Source organism: Phocoena sinus, chromosome 15 (genome assembly GCF_008692025.1).
Source record: "Phocoena sinus isolate mPhoSin1 chromosome 15, mPhoSin1.pri, whole genome shotgun sequence".
Lineage (NCBI taxonomy): Eukaryota > Metazoa > Chordata > Mammalia > Artiodactyla > Phocoenidae > Phocoena > Phocoena sinus.
Genome location: NC_045777.1, coordinates 79,313,030 through 79,331,274, shown reverse-complemented (window position 1 = coordinate 79,331,274; position 18,245 = coordinate 79,313,030). Strand labels below are relative to the sequence as shown.

At 46.7% G+C, this 18,245-nt stretch overlaps 1 protein-coding gene and 1 long non-coding RNA gene across 3 annotated transcripts in view; one reads left to right on the top strand and one right to left on the bottom strand.

The window, feature by feature from the left end:
* The window catches only part of HIP1 (huntingtin interacting protein 1), a 154,283-nt gene that overhangs the window by 74,905 nt on the left and 61,133 nt on the right, over positions 1 to 18,245 (top strand). The window lies entirely within an intron of this gene.
* LOC116740693 lies at positions 14,266 to 16,640 on the bottom strand. The gene is made up of 4 exons (XR_004345929.1): positions 15,978 to 16,640; positions 15,399 to 15,801; positions 14,603 to 14,773; positions 14,266 to 14,478 (listed from the first exon to the last, which is right to left on the bottom strand). It is a non-coding gene; the product is annotated as an uncharacterized LOC116740693 (long non-coding RNA).

The following is an 18,245-nucleotide window of genomic DNA, read 5'->3' as shown; positions in this document are numbered from 1 at the left end:
GTGGTGTTTAAGCTGTGTTGTGAGTCTGGGGAGTGGTGATTTCATTGATGAAAATACATGGCGCACAGTAGGTGCTGACTGGATGGGTGATGAAGTGGTGAGAGGATGTTCCGGTTAGGAGAGCGGCGCTGTGTGCAGGTGAACGGCTGTTGAGGTTTCTCGGGAGCAGGGCCAGAGGAATGAGACAGGAGAGATGAGTGGGAGCAGGGAGTGAGGGTCCCAGTGAAAAATAATCAGCAGGTGTTGCGTAAGTGAGGCAGCCTCCACTGAACAGTCAGACCCGAAAGTGCTCTTCTGGCCAACAGGCTTACACCTGCTTCTGGCCCCAGTGCCTGGAGGTGGCCCTTGCTGGTGCCAGGGTACGCGTGGGAGCTGCACACCATGGGTGGGGGAAAGTTTTTTGGAGATGAGCATTTCATTAACTTTCTATCATGACCTCTCTTTGGAGCACGAGTTCAGCCTCATTTTCTGGGACCTAAAATAGCTTTCTTTTGCTGGATTTCTCCCAGGCTGGATTCGTAGGGAAGTAGTCTTACCAAATCACTGCCTCCTTGGCCCCCCTAGCTCAAAGATCCGGGTCAGCAGTTTCAGTGCTGGACGGCGATTTTCCCAGTGCTGTCAGCTAGGGTCCTGGCTATCATCCTTTCTCTCCTATGCATATGTCAGCATTGTCCCCCGAGTCAGCAGACTCTGAGTTCTTTCTGTGACAACTTTCTGCCTATGCTTTGACTTCTCAGCTCCCGAGGGGAGATGGCCATGAGTGTACTGGCCTCGGATGCTGTAACTTAGGAGGGCTGGGCTCCTGCACTTTTGGTACATTTTAATCTCACATAGCTGTAGTCATTAGCAGCTGTGGTGAGGAAACAGGTAACACACAGGAAAACATTTAACTTATGCTAGTTTTCAGAAAATATGAAAAAGAATAAAAAAAAAAAAAGCAAGATCAGGCATACTCCCACCATCCAGAATTACTAATAATTTGGTATAGATCCTTACAGACTTCTTTATTCGTGGGTGTGAATGTGTACATACCAACACACATGCACGTGTGCTAGGTTGAACCGTATGAAAGGGTAAAGGACTTTTTAGAAGTCAAAAATGGCCAAATGTTCATTTGATTTAACAAAATACAAGCATATACACGTAGACAAATACATATTTAAACAAAATGGGGCCATGTCTTAATACAGTTTTGTAAACTTGTATTTTAGCTTTCACTACACTTTAGATCTAGAAACAGTTATATCAGAGTGGTGGAGGGCATCGGTCCTGGAGTTCAAATTCCGTAGCCACCACTTACTCACCAGGGCAGGGGACTGAGGCTCCCTGAGCCACAGTTTTCCCACTTGTAGTGGGATAATCACAGTAACCTCCGTATAGGGTTGTTGTGAAGGCAGATTCAGCAACTGTTAGCAACTGTTAGCAATTCATATTTCCAGATGAATAGAGCCATGTATCGTTTCCTTGTAATCACCCTCCCACTAATAGACATTTAGCTGTATCCGTTTTCCACAGTTGAGGTGAGATCCTTATACACATATCTAAGTGTCTATCTGGTCACTGCTTTACACTTTAATAACTTGGGCTTTGAGATTTGGGCTTAGGACTTCCCTGGTGGTGCCGTGGTTAAGAATCCGCCTGCCAGTGCAGGAGAAACGGGTTCAAGCCCTGGTCCAGGAAGATCCCACATGCCGTGAAGCACCTAAGCCTGTCCTCCACAACTACTGAGCCTGCGCTCAAGAGCCCCAAGCCACAACTACTGAAGCCTGCACGCCTAGGGCCCATGCTCCCCAACAAGAGAAGCCACCGCAATGAGAAGCCTGTGCATCACGATCGAGTAGCTCCCACTCTCGGCAACTAGAGAAAGCCCACACGCAGCAACGAAGACCCAACGCAGCCAAAAATAAATTAATTAATTAAAAAAAAAAAGATTTGGGCTTTTCAAAATTGTTTTAATTGGTGTGTTTTGGGCTGAGTGGTGCTTACGGGGAAAGCTGCTTGGACGGTTCTCTCTTCCGTTGCCCTATAACTGTATGCTAGGCTCTCTGGGCCCGGCCTCCTCTTCTCTTTTTCACACTCCAGCAACACTGCCATTGGGCACTGGCCCCCACTTTTGTGCCGGGTGCTGGCCTCTCCCCTGAATGCCCCTACAGGCCCCTTCTCTAGGCCAGCTCACTGGGTCCAGGGAAGGGCCGCCGGGTCTGACCCGTTCAGCCTGGTTCGATGCTCACCCCACCCTCCCTACCACCTGCACCCACCAACGCCTCCTCCCACGGGCTGTGTACACAATGCCACCATCTTTCTCCCCACCTAGATCACTCTCTTTGAAGCCAGGACTTAAGTCTCACTCATCTGTGAGTTAACTTAGTACAGCACTTGACATAGGTGCTCAGTATTTGTTTGGTGGCTGAATTTATTGAATGAATACAATCATGACTAACTAATTAATGGCAGGACTTAAATAAACAGAGGTGGTTTGGGGAGGATGGGGTTAATCTAGGTTATAGGTGTGGCTTGAAGCAAAGGCTTGGGGTGCAGCTGTGAGCCCCTGGACGTGTCTGGCATCGCTGGAGCTGGGCTTTATTTATTTTTTTGTTAATTTATTTATTTATTTGGCCGTGCCATGCAGCGTGCGGGGTCTTAGTTCCGTGACCAGGGATCGAACCCGTGCCTCCTGCAGTGGAAGCGCAGAGTCTTAACCACTGGACCGCCAGGGAAGTCCAGGAGCTGTGCTTTAGAAAGAGAGGTCTAGCCATGTCATGACCACCAGGTGCTGGTAGCCCAGAAACCAGCAGGATGTCAGGCCTGGGTGCCCAGCGGGGGTTCACCCTGCCTGGGCCCTTTGGGTGTCTCCCTCTACACCCCTACACTTCTCCTGACCCTTGTGGCTTTTTCCCCTGAGGAAGGGCTCTCCTTCACCCCTCGAGAAACGGAAGTGAGAGTTTCTGGCTGCTCTGATTTCTGAGGAAGTCACATCGCAGCCCTACAGCTGATGACGAAATCCACCTACAGAATTAGCAACCACCCGTCTCTCCACTTTAGAAAACCGTTTAGCAAATCCACCCCAGCTCGTTATTACTCCCTGGGTCCGGGGCTGGAAATATTCTTCGGGTTTCTGCCTGCCAGCTGGGACAGTTGATGGCCTCCCGGGGGTAACCTGATCCTGCCCTACTCACTCCATTCTCTTCTCTTTGGGTCTGACCTGAGTTCAGTGAGCCTGTGCTTTAGTTATATGTTAATAAGGACTTCAGTTCCTGGAACCCTGGGCTTGACACTGACCTGTGTGTTCTCTCAGTGGAAATGAGTCAGAATGGTCCTTCCTGGGCCTGGAACGATGTTGCTGGGATGGATGGGCCTGAAATTGGAGTGAGATCTTGGTTCAAATCCTGTCTCTGCTACTTACCAGCTGGGTCATCTAGCTAGTCAGGCATCACAACTAGTTGGACAAGTCTTAACCATTCTTGAGTCTCAGTTACCCCATCTAGTCAATGGAGGTAGCAGTCTCAGTGTTACTCTAAGGGTTACATGAAAGAAGGCATGCAGATGAATCTGGGATCTATTACAGGCCAGGACAGGTTAACTGAAATAGAGAATTAGCACCTGAGCCACAGTGAGGTAAGTGACTCTTTAGTCTGTGTTTTTAGATAAGGAAATTGAGAACCAAAAGGAGGGAGGGGGTGACAGGAGAGAAGGAAGGAAGGTGAGAGAACTGAGGAGGGAGTCTGGATGGGTTTTTTTTTCTTCTTTTAAAAATTGAAGTATAGTTGATTTACAATATTGTGTCAGTTTCAGGTGTACAGCAAAGTGATTTGGTTATATATAGATATATGTATATATCTATTATTTTTCTTTTTTAAAATTTATTTTATTTTATTTTTGGCTGCATTGGATCTTTGTTGCTGCGCATGGGCTTTCTCTAGTTGTGGCAAGTGGGGGCCACTCTTCGTTGCAGTGCGCGGGCTTCTCATTGCGGTGGTTTCTCTTATTGCGGAGCACGGGCTGTAGGCTCCCAGGCTCAGTAGTTGTGGTGCACAGGCTTAGTTGCTCCACAACATGTGGGATCTTCCCGGACCAGGGCTTGAACCCGTGTTCCCTGCACTGGCAGGCAGATTCTTAACCACTGCGCCACCAGGGAAGCCCTATATCTATTTTTTAAATTCTTTTCCATTATAGTTTATTACAAGATATTGAATATAGTTCCCTAGGCTATACAGTAGGTCCTTGTTTATCTATTTTATATATAGTAGTGTACATCTTTTAATCCCATGCTCCCAATTTATCCCTCCCCTCCCTTCCCCTTTGGTAACTGTAAGTTTGTTTTCTAGGTCTGTTTCTATTTTGTAAATAAATTCATTTGTATCTTTTCTTTAGATTCCACATATAAGTGATATCATATAATATTTGTCTTTTTCTATCTGACTTACTTCACTTAGTATGATAATCTGTGAGTCCATTCATGTTGCTGTAAATGGCATTATTTCATTCTTTTTTTTTATGGCTGAGTAATATTTTATTGTATGTATGTACCACATCTTCTTTATTCATCTGTTGATGGACACTTAGGTTGCTTCCATGTCTTGGCTCTTGTAACTAGTGTGGCTATGACCATTGGGGTGCATGTATCTTTTCGAATTAGAGCTTTCATCTTTTCTGGATATATGCCCAGGAGTGGGATTGCTGGATCATACGGTAACTCTATTTTGAGTTTTTTAAAGAACCTCCATACTGTTTTCCGTAGTGGCTGCACCAGTTTACATTCCCACCAACAGTGTAGGATGGTTCTCTTTTCTCCACACCCTCTCCAGCATTTATTATTTGTAGACTTTTTGATAGTGGCCATTCTGACCAGTGTGAGGTGATACCTCATTATAGTTTTGATTTGCATTTCTCTAATAATTAGCAGCGTGGAGCATCTTTTCATCTGCCTTTTGGCCAGATGGTCTTCTTTAGAGAAATGTCTGTTTGGGTCTTCTGCCCATGTTTTGATTGGGTTATTTGGTTTTTTGTTATTGAGTTGTATGAGCTGTTTGTATATCTTGGAAATGAAGCCCTTGTCGGTCACATCATTTGCAAATATTTTCTCCCAGTCCCTAGGTTGTCTTTTCGTTTTATGATTTCTTTTGCTGTGCAAAAGCTTATAAGTTTGATTAGATCCCATTTGTTTATTTTTGCTATTGCCTTGGGAGACTGACCTAAGAAAACATTGCTAAGATTTACGTCAGAAAATGTTTTGTATATGTTCTCTTCTAGGAGTTTTATGGCGTCATGTCTTATATTTAAGTCTTTAAGCCATTTTGAGTTTTTCTGAATGGTGTGAGGTTATGTTCTAACTTCATTGATATACATGTGTCTGTCCAGCTTTCCCAGCATCACTTGCTGAAGAGATTGTCATTTCCCCATTGTATATTCTTGCCTTCCTTCTTGAAGATTAACTGACCGTAGGTGTGTGGGTTTATTTCTTGGCTCTCTATTTTGTTCCATTGATCTGTGTATCTGTTTTTGTGCCAATACCATGCTGTTTTGATCACTGTAGCTTTGTAGTATGCCTTAAGTCTGGGAGCGTTATGCCTCTAGCTTTGTTCTTTTTCCTCAGCATTGCTTTGGCAATTCTGGGTCTTTTGTGGTTCCATATAAATTTTAGGATTATTTGTTCTAGTTCTGTGAAAAATGTCATGAGTAATTTGATAGGAATTGCATTAAATCTGTAGATTGCTTTGGGTAGTTTGGCCATTTTAACTATATTAATTCTTCCAATCCAAAAGCATGGGATACCTTTCCGTTTCCTTGGATCATCTTCGATTTCCTTTATAGTTTTATAGTTCTCAGCATTTAAGTCTTTCACCTCCTTGGTTAGGTTTATTCCTAGATTTTTTGTTTTTTGTTTTTTTGATGTGATTTTAAATGGGATTGTTTTTTTACTTTCTGTTATTTCATTGTTAGCATAAATAAATGCAACAGATTTCTGTATATTAATCTTGTATTCTACCTTGCTGAACTCATTTATCAGTTCTAATAGTTTTTGTGTAGAGTCTTTAGGGTTTTCTACATAGAGTATCATGTCATCTGCATATAATGACTTTTATCTCTTCCTTTCTGATTTGGATACCTTTTATTTCTTTTTCTTGTCTGATTGTTGTGGCTAGAACTTCCAATACTATGTTGAATAGAAGTGGTGAGAGTGGGCATCCTTGTCATGATCCAGAATTTAGGGAGAAAGATTTCAGCTTTTCACTGTCTAGTATTATGTTGGCTGTGGGTTTGTCATAAGTGGCTTTTATGTGGAGATATGTTCCCTCTGTGCCCACTTTGGCAAGAGTTTTTATCATGACTGGATGTTGAATTTTATCAGATGCTTTTTCAGCATCTGAGATGATCATGTAGTTTCTATCTTTTCTTTTGTTGATGTGATGGCAGTCTGGATGTTTTGCCCTTATATTTCTCTTGCTTCCCCCAGACTCCTGCCCCCACCTCATCCCCCGAAAACAAACACATCAACCACCAAGTCCCTGGTACCCTTGTTCCGAAAGCAAGCACAGGTCAACCCCACCTCTCCTTCCTGCAAGGCCTCAGTGAAGAAGGAGAAGAGGAAGGGCACCAAAGTGACCAAGTATATCTGAGTATTGAGTCCATCAAGGTCCAAAGTGTTTTAAATCTGGAAAGGCAAAGAGAAGGAGGAGAAGAGTTGGTGTGAGGACAAGTGAAAGGGATGGAGGAGAGTTGGCTGGGAGAAGAGGAGGCAGAGGGCCAGCTGAACTTCCTTCCTCGATGGGTGCTGTTGCTGCTCCCAGAGGCCTGTGCGTCCCCGCAGTGTAAGCAGCCGTCCACTTCCCTCAACAGTATGTCCTGCCTTCTCCTCTGCTGCCCTCATGCTGAGCCCTTGACCTTGCTTCCTAGTTCACTGTGAAAGGAGATGCAGTCCTGAGAGAGCTCACACAAGCTGTCTCCCTCGCACCTGCTTACACCTGTGTCTGTACTCTGTGACCTGGCCTGTGACTCTCACAGGGTGGCCGCCTCCTATTGTGCATTGGACCCCTTCCCCATCCCAGCGACCCTTTCCCTTCTCTCCCCTCACGTCTATACAGACAGGTTATACCTTCTCCCATTTAAAACAAGGAAACCTAGACCCTACCTTCTTCTTTCTCTGTCCCCCTTACCAGCACTTGCTGCCTCCAGTGCCCCTGTTACCCCTTTTCTCCTGAATCCCCCATCAGGCTCTCTCTTCCACTCCACCAAAAAGCCCTGGTGAAGGTCACCACGATGTTCAAGCCAGTGGTCAGTTTTCAGCTCTCATCCTGTTTGATCTGTCAGCAACATCCAACACCACTGAAGTTCAAGTATGTTTCTTCATGCGGTTCCAGGAGGCCACACCCTCTCCTGGTTGCTTTTCTGTTTCCGTTACTCATTCCCTCTTGTCTCTCTTTCTTGAATGTTGGGTGTACTCAGGCTGTCCCCAGACTTCTCATCTGGACTTACTCCTTGGTGATCTTATCCATTCTTAAATCCCATCTCTATATATGCTGATGACTATCAAATTGATGCATCTAGCCTGAACCTCTCCCGAATTCCAGGCTTGCACATTCCCCGGCTCATTGACAGCTCTGTCTGGATATCCAATGGACATCTCTTATTTAACATGTCCAAAAACAAGCTCCAATCTGCCCTGCCCCAAGCCTGTCCTCCCGTGATTCTTTCCATCTCGTTAATGGCAACTCGGGCCCTCTCGTTACTCTGGCAAATAATTATGGTGCCTTCCTTGACTCTTTCCTTCCTGATAACCCCATGTCCAAACAGCAGCAAATCCTGTCAGCTCTACCTTCAAAATGTATCCAAATCCCACCACATGTCAGCACCTCCACTGCTGCCAGCCACATCTGAGCCACCATCATCTCTGGCCCGAATTAAAGCAGCAGCGTCTTAATCATCCCCCCTCCGCTTGCAGGCTGGTCCCTGTAGCCTCTTCTCAGCACAGCAGCCAGAGGGGTCCTCTAAAACACTGAGTCCGATAATGTCACCCTTTTGCTCAAAAAGAAGAAACAGTGAGGGGGACTCCCCTGGTGGTCCAGTGGTAAAGAATCCGCCTTCCAATGCAGGGGACGCGGGTTCAATCCCTGGTCGGGGAACTAAGATCTCACGTGCTGTGGGGCAACTAAGCCCACGTGCCGCAACTACTGATCTCCGCACCTCAACGAGAGAGCCCGCGTGCTGCAAACTACAGAGCCCATGCTCTCTGGAGCCCGCACGCCACAACAAGAGAGAAGCCCGCTCACTGCAACTAGAGAGAAACCAGAGCAGACCCCGCGCCGGAATTAAAATGATCCCGTGTGCTGCAACTAAGACCTGATGCAGCCGAAAAAAAAAAAAAGGAAAATAAATAAATAAAATAAATAAATGTTAAAAGAAAAAGAGAATTGTCTCGCTTTAATGTGAAACCAATAGGAAAGAATCTTAAAAAAAAAAAAAACCTCCCAGTGGCTCCTGTCTCTCTCAGAACAAAGGCTGATCCTTACAGTAGCCCCTTGTGATGTGGCCCCTCCCACCTCTGACCTCTCAGCACCAGCCCCGCTTAACCTCTAGCTGTTCCTTATACCTGCCAGGTGGGCTCTGCCTGGAACTATTCCCCCAGGTGTCTGCTGGGCTTGCTTCCTCATCACCTACAAATGCAGCCCTTTGTCTCCGAGTACAGCCTTCCCTTATGACCCTGTGCAGGGTGCTAACACCAGCCTAGTGTACACCAGCCTCATTGTAGGCCTTATTTTTCTTTCATAGAGCACCATTTCACATACTGTGTATTTTAATTATTTACCCTCTCTCTACCACGAAAATATAAGATCCACAGGACCAGAGACATCATTTTTTGTTCACGGCTGTACCCCTAGAGTAGTGCCCATGATAGGCCTTCAAGAAATATGTGTTTCAAAGAAGATATACAGATTGCCAACAAACACATGAAAAGATGCTCAACATCACTAATCATTAGAGAAATGCAAATCAAAACTACAATGAGATATCATCATCTCACACCGGTCAGAATGGCCATCATCAAAAAATCTAGAAACAATAAACGCTGGAGAGGGTGTGGAGAAAAGGGAACCCTCTTGCACTGCTGGTGGGAATGTAAATTGATACAGCCACTGTGGAGAACAGTATGGAGGTTCCTTAAAAACTACAAATAGAACTGCCATGCGACCCAGCAATCCCACTACTGGGCATACACCCTGAGAAAACCATAATTCAAAAAGAGTCATGTACCAAAATGTTCACTGCAGCTCTATTTACAATAGCCCGGAGATGGAAACAACCTAAGTGTCCATCAACAGATGAATGAGTAAAGAAGATGTGGCACATATATACAATGGAATATTACTCAGCCATAAAAAGGAATGAAATTGAGTTATTTGTAGTGAGATGGATAGACCTAGAGTCTGTCATACAGAGTGAAGTAAGTCAGAAAGAGAAAAACAAATACCGTATGCTAACACATATATATGGAATCTAAAAAAAAAAAAGGTCATGAAGAACCTAGGGGTAAGACGGGAATAAAGACACAGACCTACTAGAGAATGGACTTGAGGATATGGGGAGGGGGAAAGGTAAGCTGTGACAAAGTGAGAGAGTGGCATGGACATATATACACTACCAAACGTAAAATAGATAGCTAGTGGGAAGCAGCCGCATAGCACAGGGAGATCAGCTAGGTGGTTTGTGACCGCCTGGAGGGGTGGGATAGGGAGGGTGGGAGGGAGGGAGACGCAAGAGGGAAGAGATATGGGAACATATGTATATGTATAACTGATTCACTTTGTTATAAAGCAGAAACTAACACACCATTGTAAAGCAATTATACTCCAATAAAGATGTTAAAAAAAAAAAAGAAATATGTGTTGAATGAATGAGTATGAAAATTCAGAGCAGTTGCTCCCTGAGTTTAGAGAAGACTGGAAGAATCCAGTGGCCCTTAGGAATCAATGAACCATGATCAGGTAAAATAGAGAAATAGGTGACAGAGGGCAGGGCTGGGTATCTTTTGGAAGAAAACAGGTGACCATCTGTACTGGGCCAGTTCTATAGTTAGGCAGAGTATATGGCAGGAGAGCTCTTTTTCTGAGGTTTATGCAACAGATGTGGTTTTGTATAAAATCACACTTCTGTAAAAGGAATCCTATTTTAAATGTACTAGCAGAGATTGCTATTTAAAGGAATCTGATGTCAAATTCTTTGGTAAATTGACTAATCTCCTGATTTGTCCTTAGTGTCCATTCATATTTTCCGGAAAAAAAATTATATTTACTTAAATCAAGGTATGCTTGTCTGAGCTGAGGAAATCTCTTCATTTTCCATTTTTCCACTTTATTATTATAAAAGTAAATATTATAACATAAAGTCTTTATTATCCCCTTTTTCTTTGCTCCTCCCATTCTTCCCCCTCTTCATCCCTGCTTTTCCTTTAGCTGAGCTTTTTTCCTCCTTTAGACTCTGACATAGAATGTTCTTCTGTAACACAGCTGGATTTAGAGTGTGGTGAACAGTGGCCCTTTCTTAGACCAGATGAGTCCAATCCTGGGTGGAGCAAAGGAATCTGTTAGGGGTGTATGAATGCATACGGGGGATACAGGGGTCAGTTCTTAGGTGATATTCAGGTACAGCCAGATTGGAGAACCACTGACCAGAAAAACACTGTGTGCTATTTGAGGCTGTTGAATGAGGCTGGACAGGCATCCCCTATGGGGCTTTGCAGAAGGTGCTTGACGCGAATTTGGCCATAGACTGTGACCGGACTGGCTGATTTGTCTGGGGGCTGGAGTTCAGGGCTCCGGACTATCCCCTCTCGGTACGTCACCCACCTGCGGAAATCTCAGAGAAGAGCGAGCTCCTGGGACCTCTTGCCTGTTGGAGTTTAGTCCAGGTGATCTCAACAGTGTCAGCCTGCAGAGACCTTGGACTTCACAGGCCCAACATCCAATCTGTCTCCCTTCAGACTGGAACAGGTTCCTCCCGAGAAAGAATAAAACTGTGTGTTATGGGGGTTTGGTGGGAGGTGTGCGAGCAACTAAGACCAGAACCTGCTTCCATGACGATAGTACAGGCTGATTTGTTTAGAGGTTGTTTGACCTCAGGGATGGTCTTCTTCAGGTACCCACTCTAGGTTTTCTGAAAAACTTTCTCCTTTTGGTTCTCATCAGAGGTCAGAGCAGGGGTTTAGTAAACAAGTTGGCTCTGGCTAAGAGTTCGGTTGTAGCCATATAGGTTGTAGAGTGTAGAGCATGTGCCCGACTGGTGTGGCTGGACCTCTCCAAGCCCACTTGTTTACCTATAAAGTGTGCCCAGCTCTCTCACCAGGGTTTCTCAACATCAGTCAGACTGCAAATGAAAGCTCTTTGCAGACTGTGAACGGCTAGACAATAAAGGAGAAATGCTATTGTTATTATTTTCCACGCACACCTGGTCTTCACACATTTGAATGAGCCAAACAGGTGAATTGGGAAGATCTAAGGTTACCGAATTCATTGTTGGAGTCAACATATCTTCCCGCAGCCGCCCTCTTGTGTAAAAATGGGACCCTATTTATTTATAAATTGCATTTCGGGAAAATTGGGTCACAGTCTTGTGAAGACCGCCATCTGAAGTGAGAAGTGAAGCTGAAGAAGGAGACGCAAGGGGTGTCACTGAAGCCACGTGGGAGAGTTTGGATTTTGCGAGATCAGGGACCCGTCGCTTTCTCAGCTGCGAGAACTGAAGAGGAAAGTTATTCTTGCTGCTTTATTTGGGTCCGTGGTGGTGGAGAGTAGAGGTAGAGGGTCAGTTATATAGTAATATGGGGGTGAGTTTGCTGTAGAAATAGAAGATAAAACAGAGGTTTGGGGGGCGGGAAGTGGCAGGCTCTGTCATTGTCTAGGTCTCTCAAGTGCCTCCCAGCTCATTCATTTGACACGGAGACACTCTTAGGAATGGGGTCTGGGAGAGGCACGGAGCTGAGGAAGGGTGGGTCCTGTGCTGTGCCACTGCCTCCCCCCTGTGTCTTGAGAGAGTCAGAGCAAAGTTGCTCTGTGCTGCTGAAAGAGAAGAAAACTAACCTCCCCATTAGAAATCTGGGAGGTGGAGAGTGCTGGAGGGCATGGTGCGGGGAGGAGAGGAAATTGAGCAATGCTGGTGATTTGGGGAAAGACACAGCTCAGGGTTTCCACTCTTGCAGACCAGCTGTCTATCTGGAAACCAAGGCCATTGCGAAAGGCCACTCGAGCTTGGCTGGGTGCCTCCTGAATGATCGGGATGCATCTGATGGGCCTGCCCCAGGCATCACTTTCTAGGCAGAGGCCTGGCCCTAAGAGGGACTCTAATGGTGCAGCCCCTGTGAAAGTGGCGGTGCAGTTTGGGTCACTAGGAAGGCAGAACCGAGGCTTCCTCTGTGACAAGAGAAACAGAACGGTGGGGGCCAGAGCATGCCTGTCTGAAGCCACAGCCGCCTGCAGGTGGGGAAGAGGGACGATGGGCCAGCATCTCCTTTTCCCTGAGACCTGACGTCTCAGTATCTAACCCTCGTGCCCTACATCCTGGGACCTTCTGAAGGCCCACGTGGGTACCCTGTGGTTGTCATAGACGCTCTCCCTTGGGAGGAGGCTGCTGGTGTGCACAGTGGCTGAGGCCCACAGGAGACATTGGGCAGCTCAAGTTGGTGGGTGACCTGAGCTTGGGTTACATTGGGGGACAAAGTGCAGGGAAGATGCTGATCTTTGCCGGAGGATATGCAGGATGACCTGGCTCAAGGGGACTCTTCAGTAGTCCTGATAAATGAGGGAAGGAAGACAGAGCTTGCTGGCTTCTTCTCCGGGTCAGGAGGACATGATGGGGTCCCCCTTTCTGTAATCAGTTGCCCCTGTGCTGGATGGTCTGATTCAGAGTCTGTAGAGAATTTCTGAGGACCTTTGGGGATGCAGAGCTGGGGGTTCTCTCCCAGCACAGTGGCAGAGAAAACAAGAGGACGAGGGCTGCACGACAGCAAGGGGCCCGGGTTGCCCTGGGAAGGCCTCTCAGAGGCTTGAAGGTACAGGAGGGAGGCTGCTCCCGTCGGCTCTCTCACTCTGTCCCCACAGAATCTGGAACCGTGGCTGGAGAGGGGTCTTGTCATGTAGACAGGGAGATCACTTCTCTGGGGATTTACAAGCATCCTGGATAGTTTTCAGAGAAGGAAATATAGGTATTTGTCGCTGGAAAAAGAGTGTTCTTTGCAGCCTCTCTACACCCAATCTAGAAAGATCGCAGACGGGGAGTGTGTATTTCTTGTCTGTGTGACCCCATCAGGGGATGGAGAACCAGCCAGGGAGCTGGTTCTAAATGGGGTCACTGGTGGGGGAGGGGGGCCTGGAGTTGAGGAGCTGTTCATACACCTCAAGAGCCCCAGCGCTGAGCCCCGTTCTGTCCCCACTGTCTCCCATACGTCTTCCTCCGGTTCTCTGCTCCCCTCCCCATGCCCCTGCGGCCTCCATTCCCCTCCTGCCTGGCTTGCTGCTTTATCTCCCTCTCCTTCCCTGGTTCCTCCTGTCTCCCCGATGTGGATGGAATGGCCTAGAGCTCCATCTGGGCCTCTTTTCCTTTTCAAAAACAGAATCAGATCCTGTTTCTCCTCTGCTTAAAGTTCTTAACGGCCTTCAAGGCCCTGCCTGGTCTGGCGCTTCCTGCCCTCCTCTCGCTCTGCTCCAGCCTGACCAGCCTTCTAGCTGTTCCCCAAACACACCAACCACACTGGCTTCTTTAACTTCACATAATACTTTTAAGATTCATCCTATAGTTGGCATGAATCAGTAGTTTTTTCCTTTTATTCCTGAGTAGCTTTCCGTGGTGTAGCTATACTGCAGTTTGTCCCCAGGTGGAAGGACATTGGGATTGTTTCCAGTTTGGGGAGGTGATGAAGACAGAATCTGGCTTCTTTTCATCCTCACTCAAGGGTCCCCATCTGGCCCTGAGACCTTCCATTTCTCACAGGTGTTGGGAACTTATATATATATATATATATATTTTTTTTTTTTTTTTTTTTTTTTTTTGTACGCGGGCCTCTCACTGTTGTGGCCTCTCCCGTTGTGGAGCACAGCCTCCGGACGCGCAGGCTCAGCGGCCATGGCTCATGGACCCAGCCGCTCCGCGGCATGTGGGATCTTCCCGGACCGGGGCACGAAGCCGTGTCCCCCGCATCGGCGGGTGGACTCTCAACCACTGCGCCACCAGGGAAGCCCCCGGGAACTAATATATTTGAAGACACCTGTGCCCCTTCTTCCCCATCACTCTTCCCCACCACCACTTTCCCTGATTTCTGTTCTCTCATCTGACCTTCTGTGGTTCACCATTCTAGTTGGTTTCCTTTTGCACACACCCACCTGATCTGTAATTCTCTTAGAATGGGGCGCCCAGAGCTGAACGCATTATTCGCTGCCCAGCAGCCTCTCCGCACGTGGTAGGATGACTCAGGACTCCAGGTGAGGTTGAAAGCTGTAAAACCAAGGATTGGCTCATGAGCTAGATCTTATAATTCTGTTGATGTAGCTCAAAATGAAATTACCTTCTTAAATTTTATTTTATTATGGTGGCCACATCGTACTGTTAATGAACTTACCGGGAATAAGTTTGGTCCCTTTCACCTGGTTTGCTGTTCGTCCGTATGTACTAGGATTCTGGGCCCAGGAATTTTCTGTTTTGTTGTTTTTTGCCCGTGGTCATGGTCTACCAGTATCATCCAAATGCATTTACTCCCAACATCAAGATGATGGTAGCCAACAACCAGCACCTGTAAGGGCGGACATCGACCCTCGTGGACCTCCCTGTCTAGCTCAGGGGACACCAAACTTTTTCTGCCAAGGGCCAGATAGTAAATAGTTTGGGCTTTGTGGCCAGCTGCTCCTGCAGCTGTTACTCCTCCCCCCTCCTCCCCTCCTCCCTCTTTCCTCCTCATCCACCTCCTCTGCTTCCTTTAAAAATGTAAAAACCAGGGGCTTCCCTGGTGGCGCAGTGGTTGAGAGTCCACCTGCCGATGCGGGGGACGCAGGTTCGTGCCCCGCTCTGGGAAGGTCCCACATGCCGCGGAGCGTCTGGGCCCATGAGCCATGGCCGCTGAGCCTGCGCGTCCGGAGCCTGTGCTCCGCAACGGGAGAGGCCACGGCAGTGAGAGGCCCGCGTACCGCAAAAAAAAAGTAAAAACCAGGGGAATTCCCTGGCGGCTCAGTGGTTAGGACTACGCTCTTTCACTGCCGGTGGCCCTAGTCGGGTAACTAAGATCCCACAACCAATCCCGGCTCATAGGTTATACTCAGGCTGCAGGTCAGGTCTGGCTGGCAGTCAGTAGTTTCGACCCCCGGTAGCCTCTGTTCTTTCTCATCCTTGTCAATGAGATGTTATAACAGACTGGCAAGCACCTTGATGATGGAAAATCAGACACACACGTTGATGTTTTCCTGAAACGGTGGCCTAGAGTTTTAACGGGAAACGAGGTCAGTCTGGTCTGACTTGCTTCCGTGAACGTAAGTTGGTGCCTGGTGAGCGGCGCCGCCTTTCATTTTGGGAATCTCTCACGAATAACAGGTGGAATTTTGCCGTCTTCTCTTTCGGTAAATCACGATTTTCACCCATGTGTGGTCCTTGGGCGCCACTCCATTTCCCCACAATCTCGCCACGCGTGTCACTCTTAACCCCTTGTGTCTTCCTCGTCCAAGTCGGAAGGCTGAGCTCACTCAGCGCCGGGAATTCTCTGACAGTCTCCTCACTCGCCTTGGGTTTGCTCTTTCAATGCTCTCTGCCTTTTTCAGTTCAAAGATCATCCTGGACAGAAAAGACAGAAGCAAATTAGGAGTTGATTGGGACTTCCCTGGCGGTCCAGCAGTTAAGACTCCCTGCTTCCAATGCAGGGGATGCGGGTTGGATCTCTGGTGGGGGAACTAAGATCCCACATGCTGCAGCCAAAAGAAAAAAAAAAAAGTTTATCATCAACATCTCACCATTGCTGAAAGCAGCGTGCCCATCCCTCCTTGTTCTTTTTGCTTTTCGTGTAATAAGGTAGCCCTTTTGGGGGTCCCACACATTTTCTGGAAGCCTCGTCTCATTTTGGCTTTAGCTTTCTGATCCTGCTCATACACACAGGCATAGGTAACATGTGCACCCGTGCTGCTTTCTTTTTTCATCAAGTACTTCTGAAATTGCAGTCAGAGGAGAAGGAAGAAAAGAATAGAAAGAGGAACAGGAAGAGGACGGTCTTTATCTCCCTGTAAACAGTTAACTCTTTGGCGACAAGATCCACTTTCTCCTGCGTCTCCAGCGACACTGGGTATGGTGTCCTGCACCCAGGCAGCGGGTCTAGGCACGAGGATCATCCCTCACAGTCTGGGAGAAGCCCACCTGGAGTTGTGTAGCATAGTTCTACAGCCTAGATGGCGGCCCTGCCCTGCAAAAAGTAGGTATTCAGTCAGAATCATAATTCCTCCGTGTTTTCCACCTTTAAAAAAAAAAAATTGTTTTACACATAACATATCACCATCTCAGCCAATATGAAGTATATAATTCTGTAGCATTTAGTACATTCATGTGTTGTGCCACCAATCACAACTATCTAACTTCAGCACATTTTTTCGTCGCCCCAAGAGGAAACCCTGTACCCATCAAGCAGTCACTCCCCGTTCCTGAATCTGGCAACTAGCAGTCTGCTTTCTGTCTCATGGATTTGCCTATCCTGGGTATTTCGTATAAATGGAATCATACGATATATGACATTTTTTGTCTGGCTTCTTAGCATCGTGTTTTTGAGATTCATCCCTGTTGTAGCATAATCAGTTCCTCCTTTTTGTGTGTGGGGGTGTGTTTTTATCGTGGTAAAAACGTACATACCATAAAATTTACCACTTTAATCACTTATAAGTGTACAGTTCAATGGCATTGAGTACTTCCACATTGCTGTGTGACCATCACCACCATCCATCTCCAGAACTTTTTCATCTTCCCAAACTGAAACTCTGTCCCCATTTAACAATAACGCTCCACTTCCCCCTCCTCCCAGCCCCTGGCAAACACCATTCTACCTCTGTCTCTCTGAATGTGACTGCTCTAGCTACCTCATATAAGTGGAATCCAACGGGGTCTGTCCTTTTATGATGGGCCTATCTCACTCAGCATAATGTCCTCAAGGTTCAGCCATGTTGTAGCAGGTGTCAGGATTTCCTTCCTTTCAGGGCTGAATAATATTCCATTGTGTGGATAGACCATGTTCTGTGTACCCATTCCTCTGTGGATGGACACTTGGATGGCTTCCCCCAGTGTTTTCCACTTTGGTTGCTTGTTTCTTCAGTTGTTCTGGGTGCTTCACAGTCCTGGCCACCCTGCTCCCAACACAGGTTTGTACACCTATTACAGAGTTGATTGACATTTTTTAATCTTCTCAACTTTCTTACTCCATCTTCCCCTCTAGATTATCAGACTGCAGAAGAGCGAGTGCCTTTCCTTTTGCTAAACCCTTCGAAATCTGCATGACCCAGATAATTAGATTACTCACCACCTCTCCAGAAGCCAGAGGATGGTTGGGGGCTTTAGAATGGGAGGGGAGGGAGAGATGTGATCCTAATTTCAATAGTCCTCAGCTTATGAAGTAGATAAGACTCACAAAATACTAAAAAAAAAAAGAGAAAAAAATACTCTTAGTCTGTTCAGGCTGCCGTAATAAAATGTCATAGACTGAGTGGCTTAAACAATAGGAATTTATTTCTCACAGTGCTGGAGGCTGGGAAGTCCAAGAGCAAGGTGCTGGCTGATTTGGATCTCCATGAGGGCTCCCTTCGTGACTTGTAGACGGCCACCTTCTTGTTGTGTCCTCACGTTGTGGAGAAAAAGAGAGCAAGAGAAAGGGAGCCTACTCTGGTGTCTCTTTTTTAAGGTCACTAATCTCATCATGGGGGCCCCATCCTCATGACCTCATCTAACCCTAAGTACTGCCCAAAGGCTCCAGGTATCATCACACTGGAGGTTAGGGTTTCAACATACAAATTTGGGGGGCACACAATTCAGTTCATAGCACATACCTTTTATAAAAAGCATTTAAATGAGGCAAAGTATTTAGCCATATGGAGCCTAGCTAAGTGCTAAAGGATTGTAAGAAAGGATAACTGAATATCATTAGTTAAGGCAGCTTATATTTAAATATCAGCAAGATTTTTCATTGGAGAGAAAGAAATGTGACTTGGGAAGGGGAAGATGGAGGTTCCTAGACAGGTGAGTGGAAC